Genomic DNA, 19,309 nt, shown 5'->3' with positions numbered 1-19,309 from the left:
TGTACACTAAGATGCAGCTCCAAATTAAATTTCGAAAAATACATATACACTAATTTGAAGGTATTGCTTCGCTGGTAATGAAAGTCATATGCGGACAAAATGGTTTTGATAATTACGCAATTTGCAAATATACCCTAGACATACGGCAGCGTTAATTTTCATTATGTGCCATAATTCAAATTAACTCGTGCATTATCCACATTCTAAATGCACAAAATCGTACTGAATTTAAACAGCTTTTACTAATTTGAATATGGCACAACTGAAGAAAATTTTATTGATTTGCACTGAGAACAAAGCCTGATAGTGCAGTGCAACCAAAAATTTGCAGTGTAAACAACAACAAAATACATGTTAACCAACAATCAGCTGATTCATAAATGCAGTAGCTGCCGTTTGTTAGGGGAAATTTAATGCAGATCTTAATGCAAATCAACGTCGCCGTCTATCTAGGGCATTTATGAAGCCTGATGACACTGTGCAAAATGTTTAAGGTAATTGTGTGCAAACAACTTCTACTGCGGATTTTATAAAAGTACAGACCTAATCGACAAAAACCCTATTGTGGGTTTTGTGTTGTTAGATCGGGTTTAGATTTTATGTCCTCGTCTAACCAAGGGTAAATATTGACTTTTTAGGGCAAATCGAATCTTGTTTAAACATCTAAAGCATACATGTAGGTAAGAGCATGAAGAAAATATTCGGAAAAATAATCAACTTAAAACAAGTGAGCCAAGGCTATAGTCGGGTCGGGGCCGATTATGTGATACCCTACACCACTACCCCTGTTCATAAGCTTTTGACTAATAAAATTCAAAATATTAAAATTGGGATAGCTTAGCGCCTTTGCTCTGAATGTCTTCATTAAAACAGGTCAACTTTTTTGAAACGCGTTTAAGTGCATCGACAGTACAACCCAAAAAAAAAAAATGGAAAAGTGGGATATATGCCAACCATCAATAGGCTTCTTTCTCTGTTAGACCCCCATCAACCCCCAAAATTTCGTGAGGATCCGATCGAAGTGTGACTGCACAAAAATGGAAAAAGGGATGCATTACCGACTATTGCGATATCTCTGTTGTTTGACCACCTATGACAATCTACTTCACATCGTTGTAAAGGTGATATTTTCTACTTTTCTGCCAGGTTTTGCTTTTGATATACCTCCTACAGAAGAGAGATATTAACTTTGAAATAAAACGTTGGTATTTTTTCCAAATATATTTTTTTTGTCACATTCCGACCCCTGAATAATATCCGACCATTATCAAAAATCAAAAGGTTTTTTTCCTCTGTGGGACCTCCCAATAACACCCAAAATTTCGTGGAAAAATGGGAAGTATTACCGACTATTGCGATATCTCCGTTATTTGGATACCTCCGCCAACCTGCTTTACATCATTGTAATGATGGGATTTTTTATTTGCATTGTCAGACTTTGCTTTTGGAAGGTCCCGAACCAAAGCTGTGATATTCGTCATTATTATTAAAATCGCAAAAATGAAAAGTTGTGTTCTATTAGCGGCTTTTGCGATATCTTCGTTGTTTGATCACCTACGAGAACCTACTTTACATCATTAGAAAGGCGATATTTTCTACTTTCATGGCCAGGTCTGCTTCTGGTATACCCCATATTGAAGCTGAGAATTCGCTTAGGAAAAAACGTTGTCTTTTTCTCCAAATAAGGTTTTTGCCCATTACGACCCCTAAATATTATCCGACCATCACCAAAATCAATAGGCTTCTTCATCTATGTGACCCCCATTAACCCTCAAAATTTCGTGACGATCCGATCAAAATTGAGACCTGTAGCGTGATTTCCAAAAAAGTGGAAAAATGGGATGTATTACCGACTATTGCGATATCTCCGTTATTTGGTCACCTACGCCAGCCTAGTTTACATCATTGTAAAGATGGGATCTTCTACTTTCATAGCCAGGCTTTGCATTTGGAAAGTTCCCAACCAAAGCTGTGATATTAGTCATTATAATTAAAATCGCAAAAATGAAAATTTGGGTTTTTTTTGCGACTATTGTGATATTTTCGTTGTTTGATCACATACGAGAACCTACTTTACATCATTAAAAAGGTGATATTTTCTACTTTTATTGTCAGGTTTTGCTTTTGGTATACCCCATATAGAAGCTGAGATATTCGCTTTGGAAAAAAACGTTGTCTTTTTATCCACATAAGTTTTTTTTGTCCATTCCGACCCCTAAATATTATCCGACCATCACCAAAATCAATAGGCTTCTTCCCCTCCGGGACCTCCATCAACATCCAAAATTTCGTGACGATCCGATCAAAATTGCGACCTGTAGCGTGATTACAAGGTTTAGATGGACAGACGGACGAACACACATAGCCAGATCGACTCAGCTCGTTGAGACATTCATTTTGGTGTATATAAGTATGGGTCTACGACCATTATTTCGATGCGTTACAAACTTTTTGGCCAAAACCAACTTATAATACCCTCCCCACATAGTGGTGTAGGGTATAAAAATATCTAAAAATTCAATTACACTATGCGACACGAAAATTATTAACCATATTTTAACGCCGCAGCGTGATAGAAGACCAAAAATAAGAAGAAACGTGTCCCGGCGTTTTTCCCTATCACTTCAACTTTCGCGGTTATGGACCCACAAAAACCCGAGGCTTTGACGTCAAAAGGGATCATTTTGTCAGGCATATATCTTCTAAACCGCTTGAAACTTGAGATTACTCGTGGAGGCAAAGTTGTAGCTCTCGTCCTAAAAAATAATAATTGTGAACACATAAAATCCATTCGACCTCATCTTCACGATCAAAATCGTCAAGGTCCAATTTCCATTATGTCAAACCGATCAAAATTAAAGCAAACAAGCAACTAGATCTCAATAAACAACGTTGCAGAACATACGAACTCTGTAGAAACGGTTCTTAATGGCCAAAATAGCTAAACAAATGCGATTTTTATCCTGTTTTCTTGGTTCCCGCTCCATAGATACTAAACCGTTCAAAATTCAAGAAAACAATGGACCACAATAATATAGCGAAGATATTAGTAAACAACTTTCTGGAACATACGAAATGTCTATGACCGGTTCTTAAATGTGAAAATAGCCAAATACTTTGAAAATATTCTATTTTCATACTTTTTTCTCCGATTCCGCTCCACAGATGCCGAACCGCCCTAAAATTAAGGATACAGTCAACTAAAACATGTATCTAAGATTTCAATAAACAACTTTCTAGAACATAAAAAGATTCTAGGAACGGTCCTTCAAGCTGAAATTAGCAAACAATAAAATTATCTTTAATGTTTCCTCCGACTCAGTAGTGCGATTCTCTAACACAATTTTTAATTTACCGACAAAAATTGGTAAAATTAAACGCAAAATTATGAATGAAAAGTTAAAATAAAAGTTCGGTAGAATTTTACGACTGTTTTTTATTCGTCGCTAACTTACCGAAAAACATAGGTAATTACCGAAATTATAAGCATTTTAATTTTACCGACAATTGTTGGTAACTCAAAAAATGAGTTAGAGAATCGCTCTACAGGTCGCGAAATAACAAACTGTTCAAAACTCAAGAATGATTTAAAATAATCGAATTTTGAGCTTGATGAACCGTTCCGATAATCTTTATATGTTCTAGAAAGTTGTTTATTGAAATCTTAGGTACACTTTTGTAGTTGACTGTATCCTTAATTTTTGTGCGGTTCGATATCTCAAGATATATCAAGAGCATCTTGAAGATTGTTTCCGACGCATTTTCCATAGTAAAATTAACTATAAAATTTTAACATACGAATATAAAATTTGTTCATTTTCAACCCGTCTGAACTTGAGGAAGTGTTGTAATTTTTTTCATTTAGAGTAATAAAAGTTTAAATTAAAAAGAAAATACCTTGTCTATTTCCACCAAATATATTCACATTTTATGTGTACGTTCAATTGTCATAAATTTAATATTTATTGCCGTACACATCAAACAAAAAAGAAAAAAATATTTAAGGAGAACACATTGAGGTGTGAAACAATATGTCAAGTTACAAATACGGCGGTGGTGGTTTTATATCGGAAACAATTTTTATTTTTTATTTTTATATATACTCTTGTTATTTTACGTTGCATAATAAAATTCAATTTAATTTTAATTGAATTTAATATTAAAATGTTTTATACGTCAATATTTTAACCCTAAATACCTATCGATTTTTGTTATCCTTGGTCACAAAAATATTTTTGGCTTTTTTTATACGCTACACCACATTGTTGTATGGGGTGTTATGTCTTTGTGCAATTAAATATAGCATACAAAAGGAAGCGCTATAGACCCATAGTTTCTTCAAGGGATATACATAGAATTGTCGTCTGTTCGTCTGCCCATGTATTCTTGTAATCAACGTACAGGCGCATTCATTGTCCGATTCAAATGAAAATTGAGTAAGATAATTTTTTAGAGCGCCTTATATATAACCTTAAGCCAAGACGATGGGTGATGTAGACCTTTGGATTACATATAAAAAGTATACCCCTTGTTTAAGCGCTATAGACCCATAGTTTCTTCAAGGGATATACATAGAATTGTCGTCTGTTCGTCTGCCCATGTATTCTTGTAATCAACGTACAGGTCGCATTCATTGTCCGATTCAAATGAAAATTGAGTAAGATCATTTTTTAGAGCGCCTTATATATAACCTTAAGCCAAGACGATGGGTGATGTAGACCTTTGGATTACATATAAAAAGTATACCCTTTGTTTAATTCGGCCTGAATTGGGCATATTTTTAGCTGCGAAAGCAGAAAGTTTAGGTGGGACAACAAATACGGAGTGGACTGTATATTTTAGGATATGTGGAGTATTCAGAATAAAGCGTAGCTTTGTTGTTGTTTACCTCGATGAGGATGTGCGGTGCAAACAAAACGAAAAAGAAAAGAAATGAAATACACAAGGGTTTTTAGTATTAGTGTTTGGTATGTTTATTGAATTTTTGCTCGTAAAGCTTTTACCTTTTTTCGTAAACAAAAATGGTTAGTATTGTTAAGTGGACGGAGTCCGTGAACGAAGTTCGTTTGTTCTGCTTTTGTGTCGTATAACACACTCTCACTTCGGCGTGCAAATTGTCAATCTCCCTTGTCAGAATATGTTAATATCACTTTGCGCAAAATAGCACAATTAACGTAGTAGAATATTTCTGACAAGGTGGGTTGACACATGACTAAAAGTCAGTCGAATTAGAATAAAAATCACATTTGAACTTTAACATTCCGCCGGCCGTGCAAAAACTACGTTTGTTGCAAAATAAACGAATATTTTTATAATAGTAAATATACAAAGGTGTAGCTGCCAGTTCAGTGAGCAGTTGGATGGTGATAGTGATGGAAGGTTTTATTGTTAGTAACGATTAATTGAGTGACCAAGCAAACAGCGCCTGTGCAAGCTCTCGTATAAGAGCAGGCTCCGGGACGATGATCCTAGCAAATGTTTGAAGGTATTCATTTCTTAAAGACCCATGAAAGGCGAGTGCAAGCTCCTGATGAGGAGACACCTTATCATAGTTAATGGTTGATCAAACAAACAGCGCCTGTGCAAGCTCTCGTATAAGAGCAGGCTCCGGGACGATGATCCCAGCAAGTGTTTGTAGATATTAATTTGTTGAAGTGCAAACTCCCGAAGAGGAGACGCCGTATCATAGGTCCAGACGAAGCCTTGATATAGCGTAGCCCGCTGTTCAATCTCTCGTAGAAGAGAGCGGGACCTGCTAGTCTTGTCGAAAGACAATAAGTTGCCGCTAGAAGTACCAGAAGGGTGTCTACTGCCGTTCAGGACGAAAGTCCTTGGTTGGTGAATATGACAGGCGAGTGCAAACGATCAATAGTTTATGGTAGATTTCGGACGAATAAGAACTCGAATTTGGTTGTGAACCAGTCTCAGAACTAGACCGGCGACTAGAAATAAAAGCCGATGGCGATGTGATCGCCGAATTAGGAGATCCTGCTGTCATCTCACGATGCAAAAGGCTGTGGTGTCTTTTATTACAACAAGAACACTTAAAAATGGCTACCACAATCCTTGACATGGTGCCCACAAGAAAGGCAACTGGCACAACAGTAGTTCCTTTTCACAATATCAAAACGATCAGGAACTGAAAGTTTTCGAAATTCCTCTCAAATTCGAAGATGATGCTTCTGTCGGGGACATACTGGACAATATTTCTTGGCATTGGAAAGAGGTGATTTAGAAAATGGAGCACACGGAGATTGCCTTTGATGATATTTACCATCGGAGATGGGTTTTGAATCTAAACCCCTTATATTATGAAGGCATTCTTAAGTTTGGATCCTTTCTGTAAGAAAGATATCCAGAACTTTCCATAAAGGCAAACCTGATTTATTTGTAATGCTTTGCTCCCATAAGGTTGCAGTATCTCTTGGTAATCGCTGAATACATAGAAACACTAATAATGGATCCCAACCGTTAGTTGACACATCGTAGATCGGTATGTTTTTATTATACCCTACACCACTATGTGGTAAGGGGTATTATGTGTTAGTGCATTTGTATGTAACATACAAAAGGAAGCGAGATAGACCCATAGTTCCTTCTAGGGATATACATAGAATCACTTTCTGAGTCGATTTATGCATGTCCGTCCGTCCGTCCGTCCGTTCGCAACATACAGGTCGCATTTGTTGACAGATTTCGCTGAAAATTGGGGAATACCATTTTTTTAGCCGTCGGAAGATCAAGTTCGAAGATGGGATATATTTTGGTCCACGTTTTTGTATAGCCCCCATATAACGGTACCCACCGATTTACGGTATTTTGACGTTTTCAGCTACATTTTCAGACCGAATTGGCTATAATTTGACATTTAGGGTTCTTAAGTGTCAATAAACATATATAACAAAACTTGTGGACATAGGTTCACGTTTTGGTATAGCCCCCATATAACGGTACCCCCAATTTACGGTATTTTGACGTTTTTAGCTACATTTTCAGACCGATGTAGCTATAATTTAACATTTAGGGTTCTTAAGTGTCAATAAACTTATATAACAAAAGTTGTGGACATAGGTCCCCATTTTGGTATAGCCCCCATATAACGGTGCCCCCCGATTTACGGTGTTTTGATGTTTTTAGCAACATTTTCAGACCGATATAGCTATAATTTGACATTTAGAGTTCTTAAGTGTCAATAAACTTATATAACAAAAGTTGTGGACATAGGTCCACGTTTTGGTATAGCCCCCATATAACGGTACCCTCCGATTTGCGGTATTTTGACGTTTTCAGCTACATTTTCAGACCGATGTAGCTATAATTTGACATTTAGGGTTCTTAAGTGTCAATAAACTTATATAACAAAAGTTGTGGACATAGGTCCACGTTTTGGTATAGCCCCCATTTAACGGTACCCCCGATTTACGGCATTTTGAGTTTTTATCTACATTTTCAGACCGATTTAGCTATCAATTGACATTTAGGGTTCTTAAATGTGAATAAACTTATATATTAGATGTTGTGGACATAGGTCCACGTTTTGGTATAGCCCCCATATAACGGTACCCCCGATTTACGGCATTTTGAGTTTTTATCTACATTTTCAGACCGATTTAGCTATCAATTGACATTTAGGGTTCTTAAATGTGAATAAACTTATATAACTATTGGACATAGGTCCATGTTTTGGAATAGCCCCCATATAACGTTACCGCCCGATTTCAGGTATTTTGAGAATTTTACCAACAAGTTTTAACCGAATTATCTGTAATTTGAACATTTGACATTTGAAATTCTTAGTGGTCACCACACCTCTCCACCAAAAATTGTCAAGAAAGCCCCCATATAACGGTACCTCCCGATTTTCAGTAATTTGATGATTTTAGCTACAATATTAAACCGAACTAGCAGTTATTTGACATTTGAAGTTCTTAGTGGTCACAACACCTCTCCATCAAAAATTGTCAACATAGGTCCATGTTCGGATATAGCTCCCATGTAACGGTTCCTCCCAATTTTCAGTAATTTGGCAATTTTAGCTACAATTTTTAACAGAACTAACTGTAAGTTGACATTTGAAGGTTGTAGTGGTCACCACACATCTGCATCAACAAATTTCAACATAGCCCCAATATAACGATACTTCCAGATTTTCGGTACTTTGAGGATTTTACTTAAAATGTTTAACCGAACGTAGGTCCATGTTTTTGTATAGCCCCAAAACAAACCTCCCGATTTTCCGTACCTTAGCTTTATTTTTTGGATTTGAAATTTAAGTTCATTTAAGTTCATATTTTCGTATAGCCCAGATAACTCCGAACTAGCTGTTAATGACATTTGAAGTTCCCACGTTATGTACCGACTTTCGATATTTTGAGGATTCTAGCTAAATTTTTTAACCGAATTAGGAGTTATTTGACATTAAAGGCCCATGTTTTATTATAACCCCTATATAACAGTACCTCCCAATTTCTAGCCCACCAAAAATTGTCAACATACATAGTTAGATATAGGCACCATAAAAAAGGGTCTCCCGAATGAAGCATAAATGTACATAAACATTATCTGACATTTTAACGTACCCACTTAAAGTTGGGGACAGGAATGAAAAGTAATTATTCCATTTTAGTTCAGAATATTTTATGGTGGAGGGTATGAAAAGTTCGGCCCGGCCGAACTTAATGCTTTTTTACTTGTTTTTGTGTTGTTATTGTATAAAGGTTACTCTGCTCACGTTCGTAGAAAACTGACAGTATGTACCTTTTGTGTTGATGAATTGTTGATGATGCCGACGGAGCCAGGCTTGTTATTATCCGGCTCGAAGGACCAAATGTTTAATCCGGCCTGAAGTGACCACATGTTTAGTTGCGAAAGCAGAAAGTTTAGGTGGGACACCAAATGATGAGTGGACTGCATATTTTAGGATATGTGGAGTATCTATATATATAAAAGAGCTTAGTGATGACTGAGTGAGTGAGTGAGTGACTGACTGACTGGCATATCATCGCCCAGACGAAACCGCTGAAGCTAGAAAGCTGAAATTTTGACTGTGCGTTGCTGTTGGTGTGTAGGCGTGAGATAAGGCTGGGTTTTTGGAAATTCGACCTAGAAGGGTACGAAAAGTACTAAAAGGTACTAAATATGGTACCCTTTGTATTAGGCAAACGGGAAGAGCTAGAATTCTGAAATGAGGGTAACTGATGGAGAGTTAGAAAGATGTACCAAAGGGTTTTTGGAAATTCGATCTCTAAGTGTACGAAAAGTACAAAATTTAGTACCAATTGTATATTTTGAACGGATTTAGCTAGAAACTTGGAATTTGGTATGTAAATGAAGGTTGGGAAGTGGTGATTATATGTAAAAGGAAATGGTTTATGAAGTTTCTACTCATGTGTACGAAAAATACTAAATGGTACTAAATTTAGTACAATTTGGATTTGGGTGAACGGATAGAGCTGGAAACCTGAAATTTGGAATTAAGGTTACTGTTGCAGAGTAGGATTGAGATATATGGGTAGTTTTGGAAATTCGTACCTATATGTACGAAAAGTACTAAATGGTACTAAATTTGGTACAATTTGGAATTGATTGAACGGATAGAGATGGAGACCTGACATTTAGAGTTAAGGTTACTGTTGGAGTGTAGGATTGAAGAAGATTTGGAAATTCGTAATTATGGGTACGAAAAGTACTAAATAGTACTACATTTATCACAATTTGTATTTGGGTGAACGGATAGAGCTGGAATCCTGAAATTTGGAACTAAGATTACTGTTGGACTGTAGGATTGAGGAAGTTTTGGAAATTCGTACTTTTGGGTACAAAATACTTTTCGTAAATGGTACTAAATTTGGTACACTTTGGATTTGGGTGAACGGATAGAGCTGGAAACCTTTGGGTGAACGGATAGAGCTGGATTAAGATTACTGTTGCAGTGTAGGATTGAGATATATGGTAAGTTTTGGAAATTCGTACTTATGTGTACGAAAAGTACTAAATGGTACTAAATTTGGTACAATTTGGAATTGATACTAAATAGTACTACATTTATCACAATTTGTATTTGGGTGAACTGATAGAGCTGGAATCCTGAAATTTGGAATTAAGATTACTGTTGGACTGTAGGATTGAGGAAGTTTTGGAAATTCGTACTTTCGGGTACAAAATACTTTTCGTAAATGGTACTAAATTTGGTACACTTTGGATTTGGGTGAACGGACAGAGCTGGAAACCTGAAATTTGGGAATAAGATTACTTCTACAGTGTAGGATTGAGATACAGTATCGGCCAAAACTAAAGCACCCCCTCAGTAAATTTTTTTGAAATGATAATTTTTTTATGAAAACTAAATTATAAATTTATATTTTATTTTTCTTTTTATTTATTTATATCTCTATAATTGGAAAATACAAAAATAAGGAATTCAGAATTTAATAAACAAAAGTTAAAATTCAAAAAATATTTTAGGTCGAAAATATAGGCGGACAAAACTAAAGCACCCCCCAATTTGAGGTACAACAAAAACTATTGAAATCAATATTTCGTTGCGTATCCTCTATTCTGGATGACACAATCACATCTTTTAGGCATAAAGGATACTAAATTAATAATTACTGCAGGCGAAATAATTTATTTTTGGAAAATTTAGCTTAAATCCTCAAAATACTGAAAATCGGAAGGTACCGTTATATGGAGGCTATACCCAAACGTGGACCCAGGTCCACAAGTTTTGGTGGATATGTTTTGTGACCACTAAGAACCCTAAGTACCAAATTACAGCTAATTTAGTAGGAAAATGTGGCTTAAATATCCGAAATACCGAAGATCGGAAGGCACCGCTATAAGGGGGCTATACCAAAACATTAGCCGATATTGTTCGTTTTCATCCAAAAATGATGCTACAGCATCCACTAGTCAAATACAATACGCTAACGTTTAAAAATTAGCAAAAGAACGAATTGCAGAAGAACGATAGACGCCGGTTTATTCAGTCGACGACCAGCAAAAAAAACCTTTCATATCGACTAAAAATGAAGGAGCCAGACTGGCATTCGCCAAGACCCATTTGAACTGTTTTCCGATGAATCTATGTTTAATTTAAAGTATTCAGATGGTAAAAGGCTTGGACCAAATGGGCAACCGTTAAATCCTAAATATTGCAAAGACGCTGTAAAACATGGAGGCGGAAGGTTTTTTGCTGGTCGTCGACTGAATAAGCCGGCGTCTACCGTTCTTTTGCAATTCGTTCTTTTGCTAATTTTTAAACCTGAGGGATTTAGTATTTGACCAGAGAATGCTGTAGCATAATTTTTGGATGAATATGAACAATATCGGCTAATGTTTTGGTATAGCCCCCTTATAGCGTTACCTTCCGATCTTCGGTATTTTGGATATTTAAGCCACATTTTCCTACTAAATTAGCTGTAATTTGGTACTTAGGGTTCTTAGTGGTCACAAAACATATCCACCAAAACTCGTGGACCTGGGTCCACGTTTGGGTATAGCCTCCATATAACGGTACCTTCCGATTTTCAGTATTTTGAGGATTTAAGCTAAATTTTCCGAAAATCAATTATTTCGCCTGCAGTAATTAATAATTTAGTATCATTTATGCCTAAAAGATGTGATTGTGTCATCCAGAATAGAGGATAAGCAACGAAATATTGATTTCAATAGTTTTTGCTGTACCTCAAATGGGGGGGTGCTTTAGTTTTGTCAGTTTATATTTGCGACCTAAAATGTTTTTTGAATTTTAACTTTTGTTTATTAAATTCTGATCTCCTTATTTTTGTATTTTTCAATTATAAAGATATAAATAAATAAAAAGAAAAATAAAAAATAAATTTATAATTTAGTTTTCATAAAAAAATTATCATTTCAAAAAAAATTACTGAGGGGGTGCTTTAGTTTTGGCCGATACTGTATATGGTTAGTTTTGGAAATTCGTAATTATGTGTACGAAAAGTACTAAATGGTACTAAATTTGGTACAATTTGGATTTGGGTGAACGAATAGCGCTGGAATCCTGAAATTTGGAATTTAGATTACAGTTGGCCTGAGGGAGTTTTTAAGGCTGCGAAAAGTATTAAATTTCGTACAATATAGATATGGTTGAACGGAGAGAGCTGGAATTCTGTATTTTGAATTAAAGTTTCTGTTAAAGTGAAGAATTGAGGTAGTTTTGGAAAATCCTAATTATGGGTACCAAGAGTACTAAATGTAATCAAGATTACTGTTGTTATTTTGTATAATTGTCAGTGTAGGGTTGAGATATGTGGTTGACAAAATACGTACGTACCATAAGTTTACGAAAAGTACTAAATGGTACTCAACTTGGTGTTGGGTGTAGGGACGGAACTGGAATCTGTATTTTTGGAGTTAGGGTGAGTACTGGTGTGTAACATTGGTATATTTACGAAAAGTACTAAAGAGGTCTAAATGTTGTATCGGGTGCAAGAACGGGTAGAATTCTAAACTTTGTTCTTAGAGTCACGGTTGGTATGTGGGAATGCATACTATAAAAAGTACTAGAAGGTATAGAATTTGATATAATTTGTTATTGTGTAAAGGGGTTGGCAGGAATTTTTTGGAATTTTAGGAGGAGGTTTCGGAAATTCGTTCTTATGTATAAGGAGTTTTTAATGCGTACAAATTCTGAAATGAAGGTCATTGATGGCTGAAATGATATGGGAAATACAATTAGGTAACGAAAAAGTACTAAATGGTACTGAAATTTGGAATTAAGATTACTGTTGGAGTAGAGGATTTAAGTAAACTTTGAAATTCGTTCTTATGTGTACCAAAAGTACTAAACTATACTTAACGTGATAAAATTTGGATTTGGTCAACGCATCGAGCTAAAATCCTGAGGATAGCAGTTGGGGTATAGAGTGGAGATAAGAAGGATGTTTTGTTAGAGCTATTTTTTAGAGCTGTAAATGGGTATCGTTGTTTCGATATAGTTTTTAATATAGGGGTGTAATTTTTTGAAACTATTACATATTATAAGTGCTATATTTGGTACCGTTTTGGTGTTGCATAAAGGGATATAGATGAAATTTCGAATTTTTGTATTAGGTTCTGTGTTAGTATTAGGTATGGAGGTATGGAGAAATTAGGTATGGAGGGCTGAGGTATTGAGCTGGTGTTGGAAATGCGGAAATACATTTTGATATCACAAATTCCGAAATTACTGCTACTTCGGTTGGAAAACGTGGATACAAATTTTAAACTACCCGTACCGTTATAATGAAACGTGGACTGAAATATAAAATGTTGACTCGAGGATGCGACAAGATATTTTTTTGGAAATTCCAACTAAAGGTGTACGAACGGCATTTAAATGAAATTAATTAAATGTTCATGTAAAGTGTTGTTTATTTGTATATTCTTCCTTTTCCGCATACGAAGTAGCGGGCATTTTGCTAGTCCACAATAAAGCGTCGCTTCGTTGTTTGCCTCGAAGAGGTTGTGTGGTGTAGATAAACGAAAAGATAGCAAAACACAAGGGTTTTTAGTATTTATGTTTGGTATGTTTATTGAATGTTTGCTCGTAAAGCTTTTACCTTTTTTCGTAAACAATACTTGTTAGTAAAGTTAATTGGTCGGAGTCCATGAAATAAGTTCGTCTGTTCTGCCTTGTGTCGAATAACACACTGTAACTCAAACGCAGCTTTAACTCGACTTTCACGGGCAAATTGTAAATCTCTCTTCTCAGAATATGTCAATATCACTTTGCGCCGAATGCGGAAAGGTGCATAATTAACGTAGAAGACTATTTGAGACAAGGGGGGGGATGGTTGACACATGACTAAAAGTCAGTCGTATTAGTATAAAAATCGCATTTGAACTTTAACAGTGCTGTTAGACAGTAGTTCCTTTATCTAACTGTTACATAGATATAATTTGCATAGTTTTCGTAAGTTGTCCGAATATGCCTCCAGAAATTAAATTAGTGATTGAAAATTAAATTTGGGTATTTTTTCCACAAAATGTATGGCCAATTTTACATGCTAAATACTATGCGATCATTATCAACAGTTATTGGCACTATAACTGCGACCTCTAACATGATTAAGCTTACACTACCCACAATTAAAACTAATGGATCCCCGTATATAGTTATATAGTTATTTCGCTAAAAATGTTACCAATTTTCACACAAAAGTTTTGGTCCATTTAACCCACTAAATATTATCTGATCATCACATTAAATTGCAAGCTACTTCTCTGTCGTAAACCCAAACCTTAAATAAAAATTCGCGCCGATCAAGCTACCATTGCGACCTACAAAATTGGATAAAAATGTGGTTTTTTGTAAATTTTACCCCCTAAATATTTCACGATCATCGCCAAAAACTATGAGGATCTATTCAGGTCTGAACCCTAACTCCTCCATTTCGTGAAGATTGGTCTATAATTGCGGCTTGTAGCGTGCGTACAATTTTTAATGGACGGACACACATATCTAATCGCTTTGTCTCGTAGAAATATGAATTTTGGTATACCATATGGGGGGTCTACGATGAATATTTAGCGATGTTACATGCATTTTTCGAATAACAAACTTATAATACCCTTTCCACATTGCGGCGTAGAACGGTGGTCGAAACCACTGAACTAGCGGCGCGAAATTAATAACATGCAAACGAATTGAGATATGTAAGTCACTGAAATTTTGCACAAACTCAGCTTGTACATGTGGGTAATAATGGACCAAATATGAGCTATATCGGCTAATGTTTTGGTATAGCCCCATATAACGGTACCTTCCGATTTTCGGTATTTTGAGGATTTGAGACACAATTTCGTAGCAAATTAGCTGTAATTTTGTACTTAGGGTTCCTAGTGGTCACAAAATATTTCCACCAAAAATTATGGACATAGGTGCACGATATAGCCCCCATGTAACCGTACCTCCCAATTTAAGATATTTTGAATATCATGACCACATTTTTAAACCAACTTGGCTGTAATGTTGCATTCCGTGTTCTCACTGCGTATAAAATCTTCTAACAAAACATTTTCAATACGGATTTTTATTTCGATGTAGCCCCTTTTATGGTACCCCCGATTCGTTGAATTTTTACTTGTTATCCCATATTTAATAACATACTTAGCAATAATATGGTATTTTAGTGTCTCCGGGGGTAGAACTCCTCCGTGCAAACATTTCTCAAGATCGGCACATATTTTGATTTAGCTCCCATACAAATGCACAGCTAAATTTGTATGACTTTCATTCAAAATCCCTTATTTTAAAAGCGCAGTCATCAAAAGATTTGCAAATATTTGCAGACCTAATGTGGTTATTCCGTATCCAGAGAGTCCAATTTCATTCCCCAAAAAATAATCGAACCTAAGTTCGGCCAAGTTTAGAAGATGTACTCTATAGAACAAGCGCGTACAACCAAACACTACAAACACTAAAAAATTGAATTTTTTGAAAATTTATTACTATATAACTAAGTACCTCTAGACCCCAAACTAATTTTTATAATATAAATCACACCCTTTGCTATTAATTAAAAATAAATCTTGTCCAGTTTCATTACGAATTTATTTAACATTTAAACACATATTAAGCTAATTTTTTTGCAACAATTTTTTAAAATCTGATGCAACAAAAACTCTTGTATTGGATAGTGAATAACTGAGTGAATATTTACAACAACAAAAATTAAAAAACAAAATCTTTGTCTGCAAAGTGTCTGTAATCGATACAATGGAAAATATTTCGCAATTTTATAGTTCGATTTTTTGACTTTCGCGCCGCTAGATCAGTAGTTTCGATCAGTGTGCGTAGGGTAGGAATAATAATCAAATTATGATATAGGTAAAAGAGGTTGTATAATATTCATCAATCTTATATATACTAGACTGAACGTGGATACTCGTACTCAACGGGCCGCCATCTTGTCAAGCCGCTGCCACCATTATTCGTCGATATTCATTGGGCCGCCGCGTTATCACGCTGCTGCCACCATAACTACGAGTCATACAACGTTCAACCCCGTATTCCTCATCGATCTTTCCTGGCATTTCAATACAACTCCCATAAATACTTCGTCGTAGTGTATTGTCCTGATAATTGGATTATGTTTTATGTGTAGTGATAAGTGAAATATGAAACTTTTTATAACGTTTTATGAAAACATGGTGCTTCTATCTCCTTCATGCTCCCAAACAAATTCTTGTGACGACCCTCGCTCCTGCTGAACTTACCCCAGCGTCAAAGTGAAAACATGTGGTCACATCGTATGAATTTATAGTTCTTACAATAAAGTTCTTAAACATTCCTAAACGGTTTACGTTTCGTGTCATATTTGTCTCTTCTTTACAAATTTCCGATGTTTGAAATCATTAAAAAAATATGTGAGGATTTACTTAATTGTATGTATAAACAAGTAAGAACGGCGTTAAGTTCGGCCGGGCCGAACTTGTTATACCCTCCACCACAAGTTGTATTGAAGTAAAATGGAATAATTAGTTTCCTTTCGTGTATGAAGAAGACTTAATACTAAATTTCAGCAATTTCGGTAAAACAATGTGAGACACCATTCTATGGGGGCTATTTCAAAACGTCGATCTATACCGACAAATTTCTGTTTTTAGGCTCAAAGAAGATTAAAAACCAAATTTCCTATATTTCGGTAAGAGAATGTGGCTAAAACTAAAAAAATACCGAAAATCAAGAAGTAAGATTCTATGGGGATATAGGAAGACGTGTACCAGTACTATTAGTACTCTTCTGGAATATTTTGGAAGACGAAATAACGAATTTCAGCCATTTCTGTTGGATATTGACGTCACAATCTTCAGTATTACGAAAATCCGGAGGTACCGTTCTATGGGGGCTATATCGAAACGTGGACCTACACCGACGAATTTTAGTCAGAAATGGGGCAATATGAAAGCGTGGACCTGTACAGACATATTTCTGGATAACAGTTTTATATCACATTGAAGACTAAATACCAAATTTCAGCCATTTTGGTGGAATATTGAAGACACAACCTTCAAAATACGAAAAATCGGGAGGTACCTTTCCATGGGGGCTATATAAAGTCGTGGACCTATACCGACAAATTTAAAGGGGAAGTTTGAGTACCCCCAACGAAGTCTAAATACCAAATTTCAGCCATTTCGGTGGAATATTGAGGCCACAACGTTCAAAATACCGAAAATCGGGAGGTACCGTTCTATGGGGGCTATATGAAGGCATGGACCGATACCGACAAAGTTCTGGGGGAAAGTTTTATACTACCAACGTAGACTAAGTACCAAATTTCAGCCATTTCGGTGTGATAATGAAGGTAAAACCTTCAAAATACCGAAAATCGGGAGGTACCGTTCTATGGGGGCTATATGAAATAGTGAACCGATACCGACAAAATTCTGGGGGAAAGTTTTATACCCCTAAAGAAGACTACGTACCAAATTTCAGCCATTTTGGTAGGATAATGAAGCTAAAACCTTAAAAATACCGAAAATCGGAAGGTACCGTTCTATGGGGGCTATATCAAAACGTGGACCGATATATTCCATTTTCAATACCAACCATCCTGCAAGTAATAAAAACTTCTGTACCAAATTTTGACTCTCTATCTTTAAAATTGCGAGCTGTATCTTGATTTCAACAGACAGACAGACGGACGGACAGACAGACGGACATGGTCAAATCGACATAGAATTTTATGCTGATCAATAATATATATACTTTATAGGGTCTCCGACGAATATTTCGATGTGTTACAAACGGAATGACAAATTTAATTATACCCTCCATATGGTGGAGGGTATAAAAACGTACTAAATATTATGTAAGTACAAGACACTTGTATTTTTCTCAGCTTCACCATTACATTTGTTGTTTGAGTAGTTACCAACCTACACAATTATTTCAACATTAAAATTAAATTTATGTTAAGTCTTATTAGAATTACACACAAGAGGATACAAGCAAGTTGGTGGCTACAACAGTGACAGCAAACTCGTGGAATGATTTTAGCAAAAGGCAAAATTGAAATTTGACTTGTTGATACACACTCATTGACTTTAATAAAACAACATTTGACTTGCATTATTTGATACGTTGTCATAAAAACACACAACGCCTCAAAAAAACCCTAACCGCAGGTGGGTTGAGTTACCAGGCTACAATTAATATCTCAAATTATTTTTAAACTGCGGTACTAACACCCAAGTTTGTATATTTAATACTGGTATCTATGTTTGCGTCTTATCTGTCTTGTTTAAAATTTGAAATTTAATTTAAAGCCATATGTTCGGTAGTCAATTTTAATGCGGTTTTATGGTTGTTGTTATTTTCCATATCAAAATGTCATTTATATGTTAATCGAGAGAGATATGCTGCTAAGTTATAACCCCAAATGCCTTAAACTCATAAAAAATTCTTAGCATAACCATCATAGCAACATGATGCATGTCATCTAGAGTAGAGGGTGTAAGATAACAAACAAATTATTGCTTAGCATTCTCAACCTGTCTTGTTGACAAAATACATTTGACATATATATCATGTATAGAAGACGACGAAGGCCTTCATCTGTTATTTGAAAACTCAAGGGAGTTTTATGAAGACGAATATTTTCTTCAGTGGAAAATTTTTTTTCGGTATACAAATTTATTGACAAGTTCAGTGAATGATTTTTTGTTGGTAATAAAATATTGTTACGGAAAAATATTGTTACGGAATTAGATTTAACATAATCCCGTGTATACGTTGTTTTGTTCCTCGATACTGTCTGTACCAAATAGAACACGGTTCTAAAATGCTTTATTTACGTTATTCACTTATCAAAGCATGGCTTTATTTCTCTAGTAATAACATAGCTTTACTCTTCTCAGGTTACCTTTTACTTAGATTGCACTGACGTTTTAATTCGACCCTGCTACTCTCCCGTATTTATACTCGCGCGCTGATACATAGACAGTTCTAGGTTCCTCAGTGCAGAATGTTCCACAATGATCACGCGACATGCTAGTCGATTCGCAAAGACACATACAAACAGACCACAAATGGGCAGAGGTAATAAAGAAGAGAGAGTATAAGGGCTTACAATGAATGACTTCACAATGTAGAAACATAACATAATAATTCAAATAAATATGAGAGAGAGAGGGTACAACAAAAACAATAGCAAAATTAACATGGAAAATAGTGTGTGCAATTTTCTACGATAATTGTTGTTGTAAATTTGATTTAAACTGATGGGGATCTGTGGCGAGATCCGAAACTATAGTCTTCCCTGCCTTACCCCTTGGTAAACATGCCCATTTTTTCCCCACT

The sequence above is a fragment of the Musca autumnalis genome, unplaced genomic scaffold (genome assembly GCF_047663935.1).
Source record: "Musca autumnalis isolate F117 unplaced genomic scaffold, ASM4766393v1 scaffold_1, whole genome shotgun sequence".
Lineage (NCBI taxonomy): Eukaryota > Metazoa > Arthropoda > Insecta > Diptera > Muscidae > Musca > Musca autumnalis.
The sequence above is the reverse complement of the archived record's forward strand: the minus strand, read 5'-3'. Positions refer to the sequence as shown.